Source organism: Schistocerca piceifrons, chromosome 6 (assembly GCF_021461385.2).
Source record: "Schistocerca piceifrons isolate TAMUIC-IGC-003096 chromosome 6, iqSchPice1.1, whole genome shotgun sequence".
Lineage (NCBI taxonomy): Eukaryota > Metazoa > Arthropoda > Insecta > Orthoptera > Acrididae > Schistocerca > Schistocerca piceifrons.
Genome location: NC_060143.1, coordinates 452,409,844 through 452,415,843, shown reverse-complemented (window position 1 = coordinate 452,415,843; position 6,000 = coordinate 452,409,844).

The following is a 6,000-nucleotide window of genomic DNA, read 5'->3' as shown; positions in this document are numbered from 1 at the left end:
CAACGTACTGTGCAAGACGTGCAGCAGCTTCCCTGGGCAGCACCATCTCTGGACTTGTCTCCAATCGAGCACGTATGGGATATGATGGGTCGAGAAGTGAATCGTACGACTCAACAACCAACTCTTACAGAACTACTTGAACAGGTTGGGCAAGGGTGGCATATGTTTCCCAGGACAGTATTCGCCATCTGTACGATCGACTGGATGCCAGAGTCATGCATGCATTGCCACCCATGGAGTTTACACTACGTACTATTATGGGTGTTTCAGCATTGGTCAACACGTGGTACCTCAGAAAAGCGTATGTTGTTGATCTGCAACTGTAATCATCTCATGTACTCCATATGCTTGTTGCAACAATAAATCGTGTGTGAATTGGAAACCTCTAAAAGCATGTACTATTTTTCACCATATGTAGGTAGTTTATCCACCCCAGGAATCGATAATCTCGACGAGTTTTGCCTGTTATCGACATAGATATATGCAAGATATACGTCAGCCCATTACTGAGAAAATGCTGTCTTAACAGGACAAATAGGCAGTTGGATAACAAATGATAAAACAATATTTTTTTCGTGTGATATAATTTCAAGTCAAGAATTTTAGGATTTTTTTACCGTTACTTGTAGTATAAAAACCTTGCTTTCGACAAATCTCAAGGTTCTAGAATCAATGGGAAGTACCCTTTAGCTTTGATGAGAGAGTTCAAAATGGTTCAAATGGCTCTGAGCACTATGGGACTTAACATCTGAGGTCATCAGTCCCCCAGCACTTAGAACTACTTAAACCTAACTAACGTAAGGACATCATACACATCCATGCCCGAGGCAGGATTCGAACCTGCGACCGTAACAGTCTTGTGGTTCCAGACTGAAGCGCCTAGAACCGCTCGGCCACACCGGCCAGCGATGAGAGAGTTTGCGAGTATCAAAATATGTGACAAAAATGGCAATATCTTTCGAATTCCTGAGGAAAGAGGTGTTAACAGACGGACAGACAGCCGGACAACAAATTACAAAACAATATTTTTGTCATGCGATATAATTACAAATTAACGCTTTTCGGATTTTTTCCATTAGTTGTGCTGTATAACCTTGCTCAGTGCCTAATTTCACGATTCTAGGACACCGGGAAGTACCCTACAGGTTTTGATGAGCGACTTTATCAGTATCTAAATATACGACATTAATGTCCGTATCTTTTGGCTGCATAGACATGAATTTCAACTTGATACGTGTACACGTTCCTGAGAAAAAGGGTTTTTAACCGTGGGAGGGAGACAGACGGACAACAGAGTGATCCTATACGGGTTCCCTTTTTACCGACTGAGGTACGGAAGCCTAACAACGTAACTCTTTTTGTACATAACGGATTTGTATCCAGTTAACTAAGAAGGTATTCTAATACCACAGAGTAATGTTATACTGCAAAAAATAATGACTCAAATTAGAAAATAAACAATTTATTAAGAACATTCTAACAAGGAAACATCACCAACTTGGCCTCATATTTTAGGGAGAAAACAGCACACCTGCGACATGTCTGCCCCAACAATCGATCCCGCGCGAAAATTTTGGTCATAATTCTGACAGTATGTAATTATAACCTTTTGAAAGAACGACATTGTTTTCACTCTCTCTGCTCCACTGCAGCCGCGAAATATACGAACGCGAAATGCGGCACACTGGCATTGTGGGGACAGGTTAGTGAAATACTAATTTGACATTGGTAACACGCTTTGTTCACTGTGGCAAAGAGCGCGGTTTCTAACAAATAGTTGGTTAGAGAGATCACTTTGCTTCGAAAATTTTTATGTTGCGATTCACAAATGCAGTGTAAATGAATGAAACAAATTAATGTGTCATTATAGAAGTAGCGTAGCACTATTTAATTTTTAACATCGTTGTTGTGCCTAATTTTCTTGGATTTTAAAACTCGAACTGTTAAAGTTAAGTACAATTGCGGGATATGCACTATTCTACAACGTTATTGCCGTAATTTAATAGTAATTCGAAATTCATTAACTTCAAAAATGGTTCAAATGGCTCTGAGCACTATGGGACTCAACTGCTGTGGTCATGAGTCCCCTAGAACTTAGAACTACTTAAACCTAACTAACCTAAGGACATCACACACACCCATGCCCGAGGCAGGATTCGAACCTGCGACCGTAGCAGAAGCGCGGCTCCGGACTGGAGCGCCTTAACTTCATTTCATAATGACTCTTCAGCTTCTAAGCTACATTCATTCTGGTTATTCAGTTGCACAGTATCAACACTAGAGTATTGTTAAAGTAGTATTGAACTTAAAAGTGCTTCAGGTACACATATTATGTCCTCATATTGCTTACTATTTTTCGCTTAGAATTACATGTGTTCTCGAGCAAGATTTGAAAATACGTTGGGCAGATGTGTCCATCTCGCCCCTCAGCATCCCGCGAATAGGAGGGCCCTGGTTGTCACTCAACTTTACAAGATTTCATACTCGGGCATTAAACGGCAAGTGACAAACAACCAGTGATGGCGAAAATTTAAGAACTGTATTTTTAGATTTTATACCTGCATACTATCAAAATTATGGCCCAAATTTTCGCGCAGAATCGACTCCTGGGGCTGATATCTTGTAAGTGTGCTTTTTTCCCCTTAAGTTATGAGGTCAAGTTGATGATGTTTCCTTGCAAATGCAATACCAGGAACTGACTCGTTTTAAGTGCATACAAGAAAGGTTATGTTTCAAGTGCCATTAATTCAGAGGCACTACGTTTTGTGTGTGATAATACCAGTACAGGAATACAGCAGCGGTGTTTTAACTGGTAGAATTGTAGTCAGCAAAAACCATTTCGGGTTTCTTTTAAATTTTTACAAAAGAATAACAAAATTAAATTCGAGGGAAAAATCTCTCACTATCGACTCCTGTTTCTTACAAGTCTACTGCTGTGTTGTTGAGGAAGAAATGGCAACATGATCAACAGGTCTTACCGTTTTGCAGCTTTCGGATCAAGTAGGGCATGGCATACATCTTCCACGCGCATTCCCGTTTTGATTACATTGACATTTTTTCATTCTGCTGTTTCAGAGTAAGAAGTTTTTAGAGCTATTTGAGATGGATGGATACGAGAAACTTTTATCATACTACATTTGGCTATCTTTACACGTCTGCACTAGGAACAATACTTCAGAAGCATCTTTATAATAAAACAAGTCGTTTGTATATGTTGGAATTACATGAATTGGGTCCACATCCTGAGCCGAATGAACAGTGTGCTGTAAATTCTGCGGAACAAAGGCGTTGTTTACCTTCCATCGTTTCTCTATAATTACAGATCTCTGACGCCGCTCACAAAGCTGTGTTCACTCACTAGAAACTTGTGCGTTATCTCTTCAGATCAACCCAGGCTAAAACGAGGAGCCCTTCACTCATGACGCTTGGGACTCCAGATGGAAGCACCGGTTGGCACGAAGACAATGTTGAGACGTGGTATTTACTGATATTAAGGAAAACGTGGAAAGGAGGACCCACCAATGTAACTTTCTTTTCACACAACCTGTTTATTTAACAATATATAATCATAAATTTGTTTTCTTTATAAATTAACAAATTCGTGAAATGAATAGGCTTTTACAAGAGAAATCAAAACAAGAACAACATGATCATAATTACAAGACCACGGACCTGTAGTCCGCCCGTTATCGAGTGAAACAGCAGTGTTTACTACCGCGCTAGACACAGTTTCTCTTATTAAACGCCCTTCTGCAACACATGAAACCTTATAAGTAATATTGATGAAAAGAGTGTTTCAATTACTCGAACAGATGACGTAAAATTTTTATTTTTAATTTGGAAACTGTATGTCGAAAGGTTCGGGGTTAAAATGCGTACCTTTGCTTAAAGGTTAAACAAATTAGGAAACAATTATGAGAAGGATAAGGCTTGCTTCAAAGCGAGCAACCTTTTCATTTCAATCAGCACACAAGGTGCAACTGGATCCGAACCCGTCCATTTGGACAATCTTACTCTGACTAAAGTCCTGGTGACAGTTGGCTGTTAATATGTCAAAAGTTAAATTGCTTCTCAGTTATGAATGCCGCTCTGGAGGGACGTTTTAAAATATTACATATGAGCACTTATTACAAGAGAACTCACTCGGCGGAACCACAAGATCCAGTTAAAAATACACCTATAATGACCCGGTCTTTCAAAGACTAGAACGCACAGCTTAGTACAACCGGTAGTTCCGATTATCTCAAATACAATTTATTTATTTAATCGTATGGCTAGGGCCCCCCGTCTGGCAGGCCGTTCGCCAGGTGCCGGTCTTCCAATTTGACGCCACTTCGGCGACCTGCAGTCGATGAGGATGATAGGATGATGATGAGGACAGCACAACACCCAGTCCCTAGGCGGGGATAATTTCCCGACCCAGCTGGGAATCGAACCCGGGCCCAAAAGACTGACAATCCGTCACGCTAACCACTCAGCTATCGGGGACGGACTCTCAAATACAATTACGATCAAGGAACTGAACCGGTTAAGATCTAAATCTAACAACAAGACCCCTCTTTGTTTAACGGCAATCTGTGCATTGGTACAATTGTTCCGACTGTGTTTCCGACCAGGAGCTGATTCATTAAAAACATTAATGATGGGATATAAACTAGAAAGAAAGGGCAATATAATATCAGAAGAAATTTTCAAACGACAACTAGTGTCTTAGTAGAATACTACGGCCTATATTTACGACTAAAGAGCCGACCGAGTAAAACTCTGAGGGTCCCGTACAAACTAGAAAATAATTAGGAGGTCAGGTCGACAATGACACCAGTCACCAAGATGATTACAGAATGTTACTCCCCTTTACCACCAAGCAGCTACATGGATCCACGGTGCGTCGCGGCGGTTACTGAGAGGTGCCGATGACAGCCAGGTACAAGGGGGCAGCCAGGACACGAGCGGTCGTCCGACAGAAATATTGCCAACCAACTGACGGGTTGTCGGCCTGCTGGTTGCAGTCGACGCTGAAGTACTCCGGTATCGTTACTCCGCGCAGGTCTTCCTTGCGTAGCTCGTGGCTTTAGCTGCTCGGACCTCGTGACCGCCTCTTGTCGCGACGTATCGCCAATCCTCAAACTTGGTGCCTCTCCACTCGGACCAGCGGGCCCGTATGTATATCGGCAAGCAAATAGCTTCTGAGGGGACAACCCACAGATACCAACACTTCCTCGTAGATATTGGCAAGAGGGATAGTCGGTATTACCCTTGAGCTAGCGACGCCAGACAGAACAGTCTACTAACTAAATGGTGCCACGGCTCAAATGTGCCATCTAGTTATGCATATTTTCTCCATCATTTGACGGGGAAGAAGTCTAGGGACATGCAACAGAGGACCGAGAACACAAGAACACTGAAAAAACGTGTTTTGTGAAAAAATGACACTTGACTCAATGCAGCAAAAATCCTCCTCCGGACATCCATATTTACACTCATGTTCAGAAAAACAGAACTCCTTTAACGACTAGAGACAGAACGTTCATATTCACAGGACATGTACATTGTATTGTATTGTATTGTATTGTATGTTAATCGGGGACCTAGAAACGATGGAGAGGCTCCGTCCCCGCCGCAGCCGCAGTGGTCCACAACCCCACGACGACTACCGCAGTCCACTTCACCCCTCCGCCACCCCCAACGAACCAAGGGTTATTGTGCGGTTCGGCCGCCGGTGGACCCCCCACCCCCAGGGAACGTCTCACACCAGACGAGTGTAACCCCTATGTCTGCGTGGTAGAGTAATGGTGGTGTACGCGTACGTGGAGAACTTGTTTGCGCAGCAATCACCGACATAGTGTAACTGAGGCGGAATAAGGGGAACCAGCCCGCATTCGCCGAGGCAGATGGAAAACCGTCTAAAAACCATCCACAGACTGGCAGGTTCACCGGACCCCGACACAAATCCGCCGGGCGGATTCGTGCCGGGGACCAGGCGCTCCTTCCCGCCCAGAA